General features: G+C 39.2%; 1 protein-coding gene across 1 annotated transcript in view; it reads left to right on the top strand.

Moving 5' to 3' along the window:
• Positions 1–17,648, top strand: part of GPR158 (G protein-coupled receptor 158) — a 189,418-nt gene that overhangs the window by 117,064 nt on the left and 54,706 nt on the right. The window lies entirely within an intron of this gene.

Here is a 17,648-nt window from a genome sequence, read left to right as displayed (position 1 = left end):
AAAAGCTGGCAATAGGAAGGGGCCACAGCAAGAAGAGGTCCCAGTTCTACTTAAATGAATATTTCTGTCCTCTTCTGAATAGACACAGAATGTTGATTGTGTCCATTTGTAGGGGTTCAGATCCCTGATCAGAAGGTGCAGCCTGTCCCAGTGGGTGCATTCCAGCATTCCAGGTACCCTGGAGCAGCTCTGTTGGTGTGGGTTGAAACCAGGCCAGCTTCAGATCCCTGAGCTGCCTCATGGGGGGCATGCCTTTACACATAAGGGACTTGGGACTCTCTCAGACTAACCAATGATTTAAAACTGCTTTTCCATGGTCTGAGTAGGGTTACTCAGTCCCTTAGTTTGGCTTTGCCAGCAAGACTGGATCCTACACGTTACCAGCTGAAGGGAGGGTGCTCAGAAAGGAGTTAGGTTTTGGCACCGCCATGAGTTGGGAGGGTTCAGATGCATGCTAGATTAGACAAGGATTTTGTGACTTACAGCAGCAAATACTCTTGAAGCTTTAGTCCTTAGACCCCTTGGAAAGTAATGATTACTGGGTTGCCTGTCTGGTTTTCTCTTATATATTGCAGTGCAGACTGTAGAGGGTCCTTGCTTTGTATGTCCTGTGTGAGATTGGCTCAAGGCTGGTGAGAAAGGCAGTGAGGCAAAAACCAGGCAAAAGTAAATCTAAGCATTTACTTGGAATACCTGGAAACTTTATCACTGTCAGAGTCATTGGTTGTAAAAGTAATCTTGAAGGGTCAAATGGATTGGAAAATCCAAACCATAGTCATAGCATGCACACACATAAATTCTGACATATTCTGAATGTGTTGCACTGGTGCACATGGGCAGATCCACCACAAAGGCTGAGTGCATTCCTTGGGTGTGCTGCAGTCTTGGTGCTTTGGGATGGAATACAGTTGTGTTAGGAATTTCTGTCAGGAGAGCATTCCCTATGCTGCTGCCATGGCTGGCTGCCATTCCAGCAGCAGTGCTTCATCTCTGACAGTGTTTGCCCACTGAGAGCTTGCTACAAGGAGGTTTGGGTCTACTTTGTGGTGTGTACAAAGTTTAGATAAGAAATAATTTTTCATAAGGGGATCTAATAGTTCTTTATTTCACTTCTTTTTTTTCTATTAAATTTATATTGATACAGTTTTTCCTGTATGATCAAAACATTTCTGATCATTTTCACTGAAAGAAATGTTTAAACCTGTTATATGTATATCTTACAGGTTCACTTTATATAGCATATGCTGGTACTTATTCAGACTGTGATGAAGTTGCTACAAGAAATATAAAAAAGATAAGATAAAAAATACAAGAATTATATTAAACTATTAGAGAGTGTCCAAAGGAGGGCAACAAGGATGGTGAAGGGTCTTTAAGGGAAGCTGTGTGAGGAGTGACTGAGATCACTTGGATTGTTCAGCCTGGGAAAGAGGAGGCTGAGGGGAGACCTCACTGCAGCTACAACTTCCATGTGAGGAGAAGAGGAGGGGCAGGCACTGATCTCTTCACTCTTGTGACCAGTGACAGGACCCAAGGGAATGGTCTGAAGTTGTGTCAGGTCGGCTTTAGGCTGGATGTTAAAAAAAGGTTCTTCACCCAGAGGATGGTTGGGCACTGGGGCAGCTCCCCAGGGAAGTGGTCACAGCACCAGCCTGGCAGAGTTCCAGTGGCATTTGGACAATGCTCTCAGGCACAGGGTGTGATTCTTGGAGCTGTACTGTGCAGGGCCAGGAGCTGGACTCAGTGATCCTTGTGGGTTCCTTCCAACTCAGCATGTTCTGTGGTTCTGTGATTCTGTGACTTTTAGGAAAAAGGTAAAGGAAGTTATGTTGGCATAAGGAAGTCCTTTCCACTTTTCCTTCAGGCATTGTATCTTGTTTAAACTTCGATCTTACTTTCAAATTTTGGAATTTTCTAGAGGAAATAATTTGTTCTGAATAACCACAGTTTTTAAAACATGGATCTATGATTTAACCTCCAGATCTCTTCTTCTATGTCTTCTATATCCAAGTGTATAAGTTGTCACATTGGTCAGAGTCAAAAAAGATTGTATATATTCCAGTAGTATGTTGTTGAATGTATAAATCTTGCTTAATTTGTTAACAACCTAATCCCCAGCACATACTGGAGTGCTATATATAGAGCAAGTATTCTTAATGTTCAACTCTCTCTCTCTCTTAAATTCTTAATCTGGCATCACCAGCATGGTGAACACTTGAAATGTGGGGTTTTTTAAAAATCTGACAGGGCTTGCTGGCCCCTAGAATCAGCTCATCCTTTTTTCTGCCTTTATTGGTGGCATTGCCTTGAAATCTGTAGAGAACTGATCTATAAAATCTGTGTGGTGGGTTATTTAGTCAGCTATTTATATCCATATTTATTAAACTTGTATCTACTTTCCAAGCCTTAAGACATTTTTACATCTTTGAAATAATAATCAACATAAGTTACTGCCATAGTGGCAGGCACTCTCTGTTCAAGTAATCACCAATTGTTGCTACAAGAAGGCAAAATGCTGTCATAACAAGTATTTTAAAACCCTAAGGAATATTTTTATTAACCATTAATGCAATGTAAGGCTCTGTTAGAATATGATATGCTCAGTTGTTTGAAGACCCAGGAATTTTGAAGGATAGCTGAATCAGAAACATGCTCTAAATGCTTAGCATGTAAATCTTAAGCAAGATTAATAAGTTAATTACTGGCAACAATAAGATATCTGCCAGTTTCAGAGAAAGAAAGAATACATGAAACACAAGAATACAAATACAAACACAAAAATACAAAAAAACAAAGACCAAGAATACATAAAAAATTAAAGGTTTCTATTTTAGCTGCTCTTCATGTAACTTTTCTGGAACCAAAACCTATTCCAAGTTACTAGATTTGCAGGACAAGAAACTTGATCTATCTTGATTGAGCTGAGATGTCTTTATATGGGCTGTAATTACTGCTGTTGGTCATGGGATTAACAAATAATAAGGAGCATTTCTTTTCTCAGGCAGGATATTTTATCTGTTTAGGATAAGGGACATCAGTGCTTACTATATTTGAAAAGGAAACCTATAGTATATTACATTTTTCACAAGTGTTTGTGAACTGGGCTAACCTGTTACCATCAAAAGCCTTTCATATAAAATGATGTAGTTGTGAAAGGCATTCATTTCTGGTTTGACTCTCCAGTGTGCATAGCAGACACCAGACATGATCAAGAACTTGCAGATGTGAAATTGATAACTAATTATATTTGATACCATAATTAGTATGTGTTACTGTTAATAGTTATTATAAAAATAATGGATCAGATTAAACAAGGAAGTTGACAGAATGAATTCCTGAGACAACAGTAAAGGAGAGAAAAATTCTCAGTTACTTTCAACAAATGCAAGATGTTTGGGACCTTGATCTAACTTCAAGTAATATTTAGTCTTAAATCATTGAGAAATAGGTTAGAGAACAGAAAGAAGTTGAAAAAAGTTGAAAGCATTCAATGTGAAAGAGAGAAAACTATATTGAGCACAGAGAAGTCCCTGTTGCTAAACACTGAGTGCTCTATTGGTCTAGAGAGCACAGCCGACATTCTTGAGACTTTCAGTTCTCTTGAGTTATCTAAGCAAGCTCAAAGAAATGTTCTTTTTTTACCCTCCATGTATATCTTTCATAAAGTAGATGACATTTTGTAGCATGATACACTGAATCTGCTAGGTTTATTTCCTCAGACTGTTTAAAGTAATGCATTTTTCTCAGACATGTCACAAGCAATCCTGTCAAAATCTGCCTGAGTGGATTTATTTTAAATCATAAATACTTGTGCTATATATAGCAAATGTTCAAGAACCTTGAAGAAAAAGAAGGTCATGGCCTTCTGAGTACTCACAACTCCACAACTAAATATGAGTCTTGAAATGTTTGTTTTGGGCAGTTTCACATATGGGGTCACACCACTTGGTTGGTTTATCTGATTGCTATCTCTCAATCTTAGCAGCCTGACTTCTCTTTTAAAAAATTGCTGTGTTTCTCCCTGCCCCCTTGGAGTCCAGTTATTTTTGGTTTCTCTTTGCCATCTCATTCTTAGTTCTGGTGACAACTGTTAATTTTGCTCTTAAATATTTTGCCCTTCTGCTTTTATGCTCTTTTTATTGTACAGTTGTTTATTCAACACCACGAGCATCTTGGTAGGGAGGGTGAAGAAGGAAGTTCATATAAATAAATAATTGCAGTTAAATGCAGAGGTCTGCCTAGCAACAAAATGCAGTGGAATATGTCTCTCCTGCTAGAAGGTGGGCCTTTTCTTTGATAAATCAGTGAAATGTTTGGAGGACTCCCCCTGTGCTCAGGAAGGAGTGGAACATTTGAAGAAAGCCTCCTTCTGCTGTTTTGTTATCTGTTAATGAATGCATTTTGTGGACCGTGCAAGTGAGCTGTGCCAGGAATGCAAATAAAGAATCTTCTTTGGGAAGGCTGCTATTTCTAATGCCTTATTTTTGCAGCTGCAGTACAGGAGGGAGCCAGCAGGTTGGTTATAGGTATTTTTGGATGGTGTCTCTCAAAGGAGGAGACCAAAGATGCTTGAATAGTTTAGCCATTAGCAGGGAACATGTTTCCTCATACACCTTCAATTTTAATTATGGCAAGTCTTTTAAGCATCAACCTGCCATTGGGTAAGTATTGCAATCACAGGTTGCAGTGCTCAGTTTTGGTGCCCTGAGGTCAAGCGAAGCACCCTTTACATGGGAGGGCTGTGAGCTCAGTCAGGGGCACAGACAGCAGCACGCCTGCTTTGCTTGCCTAGGAATGTCCTGGAGAGAGAAGGATTTGTGCTCATCATCTGCCTAGTTTTTCTGCATGGGAAAACCTCTTTCTTCACCAGGGCTGCAGACTTGAACTCTTTCTTCCAGTAGACCATGCAATCTTCACTTTCTTACCAAGTACAGGTGATAAAACCCCCAGCCTATGGACAGCATTTTAATTCAATATTCCACTTGTTAATGTTTTCCTTCTGGATGTGACTCTTGGGTCTTGTTCCCCTCTCTGGCTCAGAAGACACAAACTTGTACCACCTTGAAGAAAGTTTTACTGATTTGTCTCTAGGATGCCATAGCATGGGAGGTGTTCAGCCTCTTGTGCTGAGACTGTTCCGTTTCACATTGCTCCATTAAGCAGCAGTAAATGGGTATAAGCACAAGTATTAATTCAACTGCAGAGCAGTAGGGCAGGTGTTGTACCCTTAGATTACATATTGGTTAAAATGGGGTGATCTGGCTTTGTAACTGCTTCAGGGAATGGTTAAGTTATTTTTAGGTATGAGCAGAAAGTGGCATATGGGCCTCAACTGTTGTCACTGAGAAAACGTAGCTTGAATTTGGTTGTTCTCCAGGTTAAATCATTCACTGTCAAGAGCTTTCCTCAGAAACCTGCTAATTGTTGCACTGCAGACAGGTGTGTTGTTTTGTCTCATCCCACTGAATTTACAAAATAATAAAAAAAAATTGCTCCTCTGATGTTTTTTTCCTTATTCAAAATGTACATGTTTGAAATAAATGGCAGTTACAATCACATTAAACTAACCCTAAGTCACAGAGGGAGCCTAATTCAGCAAAACAAACTAGAAGTCCTAGGGTTGTTCTGAGTGTCTGAGCTCAAATCTTTATGTCCTGAAAAGATTTGGATATCATGTGAGGAAAATTTATCAGGTTTTTAATGATAACTGAAAAAGACATTAAATATCAACGATATGCTTGTCTAATGCAACCTTATATCTCAAATGTTTTTGTGGTGTCTCTTTCTTTTTGAAAAAGAAATTGTCCATATCAAACAATTAAGAATTCTTCAATAAGTGCACTTGGTAATGCAGTTTTCTGGAAAACCTGAATGTATGCAAAGGCTAGAAAATGCAATATGAAAATGAAATATTTGGATATGTGCCCATTATTCCTAAGGGATTTTACTGGTGCTGATTGTTCAGGTCCTGAGGAGCTATACATATGGTGGAGGTGTCATATGAAGCTTTGTTTCCAAGAGGAGGAGAATTTACTACCCTTAGTTTCTCCCAGTTAATAATGTCACATTGTGCACCCCGATTTCTCTCTTTCCTGCATCATTGTACTTCAGACTTCTGATCAACTGTGCAGTGACCTCCACAGACTCCTTTAAGTTTTTTGAGTCTACACTCAACTTCCTGAAAATCTGCTTCAAGATTCATCTCTCCTACTTTCCCCTTCCATGCAGTGTTTTTCCAAGGGGAGATTTCTGTTCTGAGTTGTTCTGTTTAGTTGGTTGCCACCTACACGTGTTGAAGCTTTTGAAGACTGCTCTTTCAGAGTCGAGTATGTTGTTCTCAAACTCTTAAAGAAATATTCTTCTGAGGTCTGTAATGAATAGTTCTTCTCAGGCTCCTCTCAGTCCATCCAGCTGTGGTGCTGATATATTGCTTGAGATTGCTCCATCACAGTTTGTAGGCCTAATCTTCACCTCAGTGATTTCCATTTTAGGACTTTTTAATTTTTCTTCTGTAATGAAAATGTCACCTGTCCATTAAGAACATGGCCCTCAATGTGCTGATGGCTCTATTACTTTCTATACCATCTTATTTCTGTGTTTCTGCATTTTTCACGAGTTGCCTAAAGTCCATGAAGTATAACTTTTGTCCTAGGTCCATTTCATTCCAAATCAGTTCAATGTTCTAAAGTTCTTTTCTTCCTTTGAGACACCCAGCTTAAAATAGCAAAAAATATTAAATTAGGCTAAATAGTTCTGAAGGTTTTTCCAGCTTGTTCTCTTCTCTAGTAAATCAGAGTTGATGGATGGGCTTTACATGGTCTGACAGGTTACTGGGTGCTGCCTGCACTTGAGAAAGAGGGAGTACTGAAAACTCTGAGTAAAACTTTGGAGTGCTTATTTGCAGTGCAGGGATTTTAAAATTATTATTATTATTACTTTTTTTAAAAAAAATAATTTTAACTCTGAACATCACATTTAACCATAGGCTCCCTTTAGCCTGTGGAGGGAAGCAGGCACCTCTGGAGGACAGAACTCAGGGCCTGTAGAAGGATGATGTGGTTTGGCCTCTGCCTACAGCGCTCCCCACTGAATACAGAGGGAGCTTGGGCTGTCTTGGAATTTAGTCTTCCCTGGCTCAGGTGTGTAGAACATCTGCTCCAGATTCCTAGTCCCAGCAGAAATAGCTGGATTATAACATCAAACCACCCTAGTTGAATGTGGTGAGGAGAGTGAATCCAGAGAGTAAGACTTTCTCACATGCTGTGTGAAGGAGTTTTTTATGGCTCATGGAGATACCCTGTGAATTGTTCTGCAATAAAGCAGCTTTCAGGGCTGCTTAGGATTGCAGGAGACTGATACTGATCTGTGTTGCTTTTCATAAAGCTGAAAACATTGGCACAGATACACTCAAATTATGCTATTTTGGCATCCATGGGCTTTAAAATCAGTGTGCATGAAAAGTAACTAACTTTTGAAAGGGAATAATGATTATACAGGCAAAAAAGAAATCACAACAAATGCACCAAATCTATTTCTGTATTTAAGTGTTTGTTTTCTGTATGTTTTCAGATATTTATACAAGCATGTGAATAATTTTATGATGTTCTTTAAAAAAATCACCTGCATATGTGCATATGTGACTAAAAGAAAATGACAGAAGAACCTGATCATCTTGAATATAGAAATTTATTTTGCTAAATTTTAATTTCTCAGTTATAATAATTTTTTGATATCTGCTCAACACTCTGTAAATATTTTTTATACATAGATTTCTATTAAACATTTTTTTCTCTTCTGACTTGACCAAAAAAGTATGAGCACTCCAGCCCTCTTAGCCAAGCAAACTGTCCAAACAATTCTTTTGGAAGGTAAAAATGTTCATATTCATGTGATTTAAGAACTATGAGAATGTCTTCCTTCTGGGAAGTGTTTCATTCCTATTTCCATAGTTTCTGCTGTGGAGTGAATTTTGAGTTTGCAGATGTAGCTGGCTTCTTCTGGACTTCATTAATTACTCATAGTGAATTAATTATGTTAATAACATAATTTGCTTGATGTGATTAGTGTAGATTGAAGATTAATGTAGATCATGCCAGCGGAGTATGTCACTCATTTTTGCAATTCATCCAATTACTGGTAGCTTCAGTTTACCTAAAGCAGATTTATCAGACAGACATCCAGCCTTCGTTAGGGAACATTAGGAGTTGGAGTGTTCCCAGCACTTCTTCTGGAGGCTGGTCACGCTGTGGTCTCTGGCTTGTGCCCGCTGCTGTTGTTGCTTCAGGTGCATAAGCTGAAAATGAAAAGTCAATAGTTCCAGCAGAGATGTCTGCAGTAAACTAATCAGCCCCGGCTGGATTGAGATGTCCGGCTGGTATTTTAGTGGAGAGAGTTTTTCTAAATTGCTTGTTGTCAAAATAAATACCAACAAAAATTATCCTGAGGAGGATAGCAGACAGTTCTGTCCTGCTCTTTGCTGTGGTTTAGCAAGGTATTTCAAAGTCCTGGTCTGTCCCCATTACCTTTTCCAAATAACCATCTTAATAGTTGATGTCAATAAAATTCCTACCTTGACTCATGAACCTGCCAACATGTAGTTCAGGGAGAGCATGTGCAGCAAGGAAGGAGGTATTTCTGAAGAACCTAAACCATCAGGTAGCTTTTTTCCCCAAAGTTTGTGTTAAATACTCTCTGGCTTTGTTAGGTTAAGACAAGGAGATAAGTATTTTTGGAACTCTAAATACTGCATCTTTTCTTTTCCCCAGGTTGGAGTCACTATTTGGAAACACTCAACACCCCCCCCCCACCTTACACTGTATATTTGTAGGGATTTCAGCTTTAGTAACAAGGTATAAAAGTCTTTGTGAGTCTCTTTTATGACCTGCATCTTGCATTAAGTATACTGAAAAATTGCTCTGAATAATTTAATCTATTATGTCTTGATTTAGCTGCAGCTCTTGCAAGAGTTATTTTAATATAGACTACCATTATGTTTTTAAAGGATTCCTTTTTCCTAAAGTCACAGATGTGGTCTTAAAATTAATTGTTAGATTTTCCTTGCTTTTAATAAAATAATGAAAATACATATCCTTAAAACTATTGTTAAAATGTGTCAGTGGTTAGGCAAATGAATGGGGTGAAGAGATGTCAGGGGTTTTTCATTAGACATGGTTCAGTTTATTAAAATGCTTCTCTTTCTACTTCTTTGGTTGCCACGTTTCTTTTAAGAAAAGAGGACCATAATGCTCCCAGTAAGTAAGTTTAGGGGTTTTTTTTCACATATGAAGTAGGTAAACTAGGACATTCAGTTGACTGTTGTGATTTACCCAAGTGGCATGTCACATGGAAGAAAATGTATCTGAGCAAATGAAAGAAGCAATTGGATGATAACTGGCAGAAGAAGCAAGTATTTTAGAAGAAATTTTCACTTTGCAGCTTCCTTTGAATTTCTACTTTTAAATTTTGCATCAGCATGAACAATTTTTGGTGTGCCTATACATTGCTGAGATAAAACATCCTGATGAAATTATTTCTATTAATTTTGAATTATGTTTTTTGAATGTAATGCAAACTATGAAAATAGAAGCTTTGAATGATTAAGTAGCCCAGTTTCTCCTCTGTATTTCACTTGTGCTTCTTGTCTCAGCCTTAGTGTGCATGAGCCTGGAACCCTGAATGCCCCATCTGCTCATCTCTGCTTTTAGTTGCTGCTGGCAGATCACATTTAATAATCTTCACTTAAAACCTGACCATTTGCTTGATCGGGAAACCCACATTTTCATGTATCTTTCAGTATTTAACTGGAAAGTAATTGAATACCTTTTCATATAAGTTTAGAAACATCAAGTGAAAGAGTGCAGAGCATCAGTGCTCTTAGCATACACTGCTCTTAGCACTCTTTCTGAAGTCAGATATTTTTTAAATATTTGGGTAGTTGCCTTTCAGTGAAGTCAATAGCTCCAACTCTCTTACTACCCCTAAGCATCTTTAAAGTCAGATCAATTACTCTGCATTAATTTTGTACTTTCAGGCTGTGGTTGGTGACCTGTGTGGGTCAGGAAAATCATTTTGCTCTGTACACAATTAGCTAGGTAGATTCTGGTAGGCTTTAAATTTTCAAACTCAACAGTTATTGTTGTTTTTGAAGAATCTTGTTTAATCTTCTTTAAACACATTTTAAACTTTCTGAGGCAGTGACTTGATTTCAGTGGAAACTTCAGACATCCAGCCAAGTCCACATCTGGCCAGTTCAAGTGTCTGAATTACTGAGATGAGCCAACTCTCAGTCCTGACTTCTGAGGCTGTTTAGGCTGCTTTTAGGGTAACTGTATTAAACACTGTGAGGTTGTCAGCAAACATATATATGAGGGATAGTCATCTACCAAAGACACAGAAATAGCTGGCACATCAAAGCAGATGGGTAAGAAGGTGACTTGAGCCAACCAAGCTTAGCTACTTTTTGGACTCCCTAAAAAGTATTTATGCTTCTTTTGCTTTATAGTACTGGTGAGTTAGAAGTACATTTGAGTGAGAACAGGGAAAGCATGGTGTGCAATGCAGACTTTATTTTCTCTTCTGCCTTACGTTGGACATGATTAAAACCAATAGATTTTTTTTCAGCCTGGATTTTTCAGTGTTAGGTAATTTGTTCATTGTGCTACACTTAGGCATGGTCTTGGTGGAACTTCTGAGCCTCAGACCTTATCCCTGTCTTGTACTGCTTCTGCAGAAGCATCCAGTAACCAGCAGTGGTCAGGAAGACACCTTTCTTGGACAAACATTTGCCCCTAAGCTACTGGGCTTTCCACCTCCAGCACCTCGGTGCCTATAGCCCCTTAGACTGGGAGACCTCATACTTCCCAAATGATCATATTTTACCTGTTCATCACCACTCCCTGGGCCAGGACCATTGAAATTTCTCCTTGTATTTGAGAAGTTTGCAGCCGAAGTTAAATAGTTTATTCTATTACACTGAAAAGCTAAGCATGATCTCTGTGTTTGGAAATAGATGCAGAGAGCATACATGATAATCCAGTGTTTCAAGGTAATTTCTGTTTCTCCTCAGTTCCTCAGAGGGTTCCCACAGCAGTCTAGGGTAGAGTTCTAGTCCTCTTGGTAATACTTGTTTTTATGCTTTGGTTTTCCCCAAAGAAGATGTAGACCTGGTGTGCTCTCTTTCTTTGTATCTCTTTTCTCCTCTTAGTTGTGAATTGACACTTGGAGTACCCTTCAACCCTTAGCATTTATAACCAGTTCAGCCAGGGACAACAGTTGATGTCTCTCATAAGCTAATGAATTGTTTTGTGACAAAATTTTATCCTTTATTAGGAAAAAGTCTTGGATTGCTCTTCTCTACCGTGTGGGCCTTGTTGGGCATAAACATTTATTTGTTGTGATCAGATCTGTCTACAGACTGCAAGCATGTCTCTTTCAAAACCTTTGTGGATTACATGTTAATTTTTTATTATTTGATTTTAGAATGCTATTCATTAGGCCAAAGGAAATAGGTACAGTGAAGCTGGATCATTAATAAGACTTAAGCAAAGGCTAGAATTTATGGTGAATAAGTGCATATTCAAGCCATGCGTTCAAGTAATTTATAAATAAATATTTCCAGAGCTGGTAGGATCTGTGGCATATAACTTTTTCTCTTTTAATTGGAGGAAATACATGACAACATCTTGGAAATCACATGGATGTTTATATTTCTCAAAATAACCTATTCAGGGTGTCTTGTCAATAATTAATTGAGATCTCCCTTATGAACACAACAAGGAAAAAGAAGGCGGAAAATAATTGAAGATATATCTGTAAAAGACATAGTAAGTCTTTTGTAAAACCAGAATGATCTTGAAGGTTCTGTTTGCTTAATCTCCTGTCAGATCTCTCAGGGGGCTAAATGAGCCCCACTGTAAAATATGCATTCTGTAAAGAACATTAGAGATCTGTTGTTACTGCCTGATGGAGATGAATCCAAAGTGTAATAAAACCTAGTGCTAGCAGAGCATTCTGATGAATGAAGTTCTAGAGTCTGCTCTTTTATTTTACACTGGTGCTGGTGGTCATGTGCTTATACTGGGTCATGGTCTTCCAAAAGACTTTACAGGCAAGACATGTCTTTGCTGAAACACAGACAGGGGTTTAATATGTATTAATAGATACTATACAATAGGCAATGAAAGAAACACCAATATCTACAGTTGAAAATATAGTGGGAGGGAAAGGAGGATTTCAGTAGGCAGAATTTCAAGCTGGATTTTGTGTGGGTGACGAGGAAAAGTTTGTCTTCTTTCATGAAGTAACCCAGAAGATCTTACTTAAATGGCTGCAAGGATTTTTCTTATGACATGCATCTTATCTGAAATGCATTGCCTCCAGAAACAAAGTGCTTTCAATGCTGTGTACTGGGAGGTTGATTCAGTTCCACTTCAGAGGCAGGAATAAAACCTACAGAGTAGTTACTGTGGTTTTGTGCAGCAAGTGTGTGCTTTACAGAGGCATTTGAGCTAATGATCCATGCAGCTCTGCTTTAAAACGGTGAGATTTGCAAGGATAGCAGGTTTGATGGTACTGTGTGCTCAGAGGCCTATTATAGTAAGATATAATGTCTTAAAAAGCACACGTGGTTTAAAAAAATGGGATGGAAATGGAAGGAAATGTTCTTACATGATTAGGCTAACTATATATTCACTGTTATCATACCTCTAAGATGCTGTGTGTAGCTGCACTGGAAATGTTTGTGGCTGGCCCAGGGCTGGGTAAGGAGCTGTGCCTTCGCTAATATTGAAGCAGATGATCTGAGCTGTGACTCATGTTTCCAGCAGTGGTGCCCAGAGTGTGCACAGGCTCATGAATGCCTTCACTCATCCCATCTGTTGAGATGGCACTCTGCCCACAGAGAGGGGATTGGGCCCTTTCCTAGGAAGTGTAGTGCCAGACTGTTATGAGTTTGGATGGCAAGCTTATCTAACATTGCAAACAGCATCTCTGCTGCAGGAAATCCCTTCTCAATGTTAGCACTGAGGCATTAATCGGTGACTTGATTTACCCTGGAGGATATTTGATGTGTTGGAAGAAACTACTGAAAGATGGCAGAAGGAGGAAGGCTGCCCATCCCTGAGCACGGCAGGACACTGAGAGGAAGTGTCTGATGGCTTGTTGCATGGCAGAATTGCCTAGAGACAGCCCTAGACAGCTGTTGCAGTCAGGCAAGGACAGATGGTGTTGGGCAGTGGAACAGATCATATGGATCTCTTCACAGTATCTCCTAGATGCTTGTTAATGGAATTAGCCCAAAAGGCATTATCTGTGTCTTGTCCTGCATTGAATTGTGCAGAGTACTTGCAGAAAATTCTGAAGTTCAATTTGAAAAAGGAGATAGTTTCCTGTAAAGTTCTTTGGTTTAAGTGAGCACAATTTTAAGATGAATTTGATTATTTGCAAATGAGAAAAAAAATTACTTTTGCATCATTTTTGTCTAAAGTGGGTTACTTGCACCTCAGATCCATCAGCAGATGATGCTGGTACTCAAATTTTAAGCTCTGAATTTCATTTCCATCTCTATAACATGGATAACATCTCTGACCACAGCACTAGGAATTAGATTAAAGGTCCTTTGCAACCTAAACCTTAGTATGGTTCTACAACCAAGGGCAAAAAAAAGAAGAGTTGAAAAATTTTGAACACTTAGGGGTTTTTGGAGTTAAGGTCCTGCTCAATTTTTTCCTGTTTAGTTTTAAGATTTTTAGCACTGGCAATACATGTATTTTTTAATCTCTTTGGCTTCTGGTTTGTTGAGGCATTATAGTGTTGCTTATTTCCTCTCAACATGAAGTATAGAAATTTGATGGTTGTAGAGGAAGATGAGGTTTTGATCTATTCGTATGACTTCTGTGGCTTAAGAATTGAAGTAAAAAGTACTTGTCTTAGATACATTACAAAATTGTTATAGCTGGCTATAAAGTGCTTGGCTTAGTCCTCCTAATATGGATTATTAATTGACATATAGTGAAGCAAATTCCCTAAAAGAAATACTGTAGTGCCTTTCTAGTCAATGGAAATGTGTACTTAAAGCCTTTAGGCCAAGCTCCTGTCAAAGTGCTGAAGCTGAACTTTCTCAAAGTATTTGTTTTTATCCCTGGGTTATCTGTGGAACTTGCATTAGTAGGCCTGATTTACTAGACCTCCTAAAACAGCGCAGGAAGAAATTATATGTTTGATTTAGGCAGACTGAATCCCAGTCACTGCACTTTGGGGAAGTGCACAGTATTAAAGTGTTTTTGCCTGGATCTGGTGCCATGGTGAAGGGCAGAATTAACCATCTTTTAATGTGCACAGTAAAGTTAACCTGAAAGACAAAAGAGCATTTTGCGATGCACAGTTTTGCTCACTATTATGTAGTATGCTCACTATGTAATAAAGGTTGGTTTTTGTTGGTTTTTTTAAGAATCTTTTTAAATGCTGTTTATCTTCTAAGAAGCAATGGCACTGAACCTATAAAACTCATTAATTCCCTTTTTTATTTTTGTGTGGACAAACTCTGTTATGTCTTTGAATGTTCAATTGTTCTGTGTTCATTCTCTTTGCACTTTTACTTTCCTGCTTGTCCCAATAAGGAAAATTTGCTGTAATGTGTGAGGTGCTTTTATTGACCTCAGCTGTTGTCTTTGGAGTGTGTGTGTGTGTGTCTGTTCATCGTGTCAGATGAATAACTGAGCTGGCTGATCGCTGTGTCAGCAGGCTAAGCCCCTCTTCCGTGCCCGTAATTCCCCAGCTCTAAGCACACTTGACAGTTAGCTGGTGACCTTAGGAAGTCTTTTCATCTCTGACTCCACAAGTGGTAGCGTGACTGCTGGAACAATGTTTTGGCAAGGATAGTAATAGCTTAAACCACACTGAGTTTAAAAGCAAACATCTAAACGCATTTATCCAAACGACAAAGACGAGTCACAGTTCAGGAAGTCTCACGCACAGCTGCAGTAACTGGGACATGAGCAGCCACTGTCTGGCTTATCCTCTTCTGATTTCCAAATAATTTTCCCCAGATCTCTTTGTTTAAGTAGCAGAAACTGATGTCTAGTATTTAAGTGGGTGCCAGGAGCTGGCAAAACTACTGCAGATAACACATTTCTTTATGTACAGTAAAGATGTTTTATTCCATCCATCAGCAAAACCTCCCAGCATTTTTAAGAAGATTGTGGTCTGTTGCATTGTAAATGCAAAAAGAGAAAATGAAATATTGTCAGATTTTTGGTGGGCAGGGTAGTCTTATAGAACTGAGGGATTCCCTTGTTCTGCTGAGAGCAGCCTGGATGTGTGGGTGAATCTGGTGCGCGTCCTAAGCTCCTCACTTGCAGCTCAGCAACCTTTTGCTGCACATTTGTCATTGGAAGAAGACTTAGCTCTGGGGATAACAGTAAGGAATGGGGGCTTTGATTAGGTAGAAGAGGCTGATAAAAAACAAACCCAAGACTTCTCTGTGTTATGTTCCTCCTTTTTTTTGGTTTCGTTTTGTTTTGTTGTTGGTTTTTTTGGGTTTTTTGGTTCGTTGGTTAGTTGTTTTTTATTTTCTTTTTTTTTTTTTTTTTTTTTGTTTATTTCATTGGGGGGTTTTTTCTGGATTTTTTTTTTTTCTTTTGCGAGGGAGAGTGAGGGTTGGAGGGCAGCAGTCATACTTTGGACCAGGTTTTTCGCAAGAATTGTATTCCACTTGCATTGGAAAATTGAGCAAGGCTTCCAAGGCATGCTTTCTGTAGCCCATTGGCTCCAATCCATTAAAGATTTTTCCTTTTAAAAATTGTGCCTCTAAAATTCATGGTGCTTATAAGAGATGTAATTCTGGCAAGAGCTTGGAGAGGGAAGTCACCTGAACATCCTGGTGAGCCCTCATGGGAATGGGAATGACACATGCTTAGAATAGCATTCTGCAATGCCTAAGAAGAAAGCAAAATGTAAATATAGTAATTCTGGCTCTTCAAAGCCTGGATCCATGACAGACCATGTGCAAGAATAGGTAGAAAGTGCCTTTGTGAAGGCACTGTTACAATTCTCCATCATATAAACACAGGAAGATCCAAAAGAGACTCAAGCTTGGATGAAGTCTTAGATCTGCAGTATCCTTCACCACTGGGTGAAGGAGCAGTTAAAATGTGTCTGTTTCAAATGGGAAAATGACAACAGTTTTCTCCAACAGAGCCTTGCCTCTGCAGCCTTCACAGTGAGCTGTGACGCCAGCTCACACCAGGCTGCATTTGAAGTGGTGGTTTCTTGGTTGATATCCAGCCAAATGCCTCAGCTGCTCATACAAATGATTCAATGCAAATCAATGAGATTTTCTAGACACATGCAGTTAATGTTTCAACAAGCAGCAGCAGATGAAATTGCTGTGTCAGATAGCATGGCAAAGAGAGCTGTTGCCCTTGTTCAGAAAATTCTATGCCTGGAGAGTTTTCAGACCTTCCCATTTCAATTATCTGAAAAAATCTGCTTTCAAATCAACTTTGAAATGTTCAGAGTCTCTGTATGCCAGTCTTTTTTTGACATTGATTTTCTTGTTTGGAAGAATCAAAGATGAAACATGGTGTTTTCTACCCCCCAGCAAACCTCAGGAGATAAGTTACTGCTATAGACTTTGCGCAGGTTCTGCAACTGTCCTAATATATAAAACTGTATATTAGGATAAGAGGTCATTGCTGCCATTCAGGTCTTTCTGAGAAACTTTTTGCTGGATGCTCTGTTTGCCCAAGCATGGTCATGCATATGTGGATCCATTTTGGTTTTCCAGCTGATTTTCCAAGGGGAAAAGCTGCTGCCTTTCCTCCATGGATGATTTCTCAGAATCCCAGAAAATGTCTACATTGAAGCATGTCAAATCAGGGTAAAGTTTTTCACCCAAAGGATGGTTGGGCAGTGGAACAGGCTCCCCAGGGCAGTGGTTACAGCACTAGCCTGACTGTGTTCAAGAACCATTTGGACAATATTTCAGGCACACAGTGTGTTTATTGGGGTGTCCCATGCATCAAGGAGTTGGACTTGATGATCTTTGTTGGGTCCCTTATAACTCAGTACATTCTGTGATTCTCTGTCAGTCCAATAACAGTGAAAAAAGCAGATTAAATTTGCAGCACAGTTTGATTCAGCAAATCATATTTTTAAAAGGAGTAGTTTGATTCTGCTGTATAAAAAAGCATTCCAGTGAAGCACAGCAGCTTCCATCTCTCTCAGCCCACATCTGCCATTTTTGCCCCCACTCTTCTAAAGAAGTCTATGTCACCCAAAGGATGTAGTCCTGGGCTTTTGGCCAATATCCTGAACTTGAATTCCCACGCAGAAGAGCATTTACTTAGGAAAATAATATGTGGCAGCCAGTAGGCACAATACTATCTCTGCTGCCAGAATGTACTGACTGTAAATGAAGCTGTGACAGATGGCCTGAAATGTTTCAGTGCTTGCTTTCTCTAGACCAGGATTACCTAATTAATTTTTTCTATGGTGCATTGGGTTGCTTTACCAGGTTCTGGTCTGACACATTGAATGCATGGGATCTAAGTTTGCTGGACTAAGCAGGGTCTACATGTGGGGTAGGGGCAGTTTTCCAACAAATCCCTGGGACAGCAGGCTCCTGGTGGGACCAGACGAGTGAGAAGAAA

This window comes from Molothrus aeneus, chromosome 1 (assembly GCF_037042795.1).
Source record: "Molothrus aeneus isolate 106 chromosome 1, BPBGC_Maene_1.0, whole genome shotgun sequence".
NCBI lineage: Eukaryota > Metazoa > Chordata > Aves > Passeriformes > Icteridae > Molothrus > Molothrus aeneus.
The sequence above is the reverse complement of the archived record's forward strand: the minus strand, read 5'-3'. Positions and strand labels throughout refer to the sequence as shown.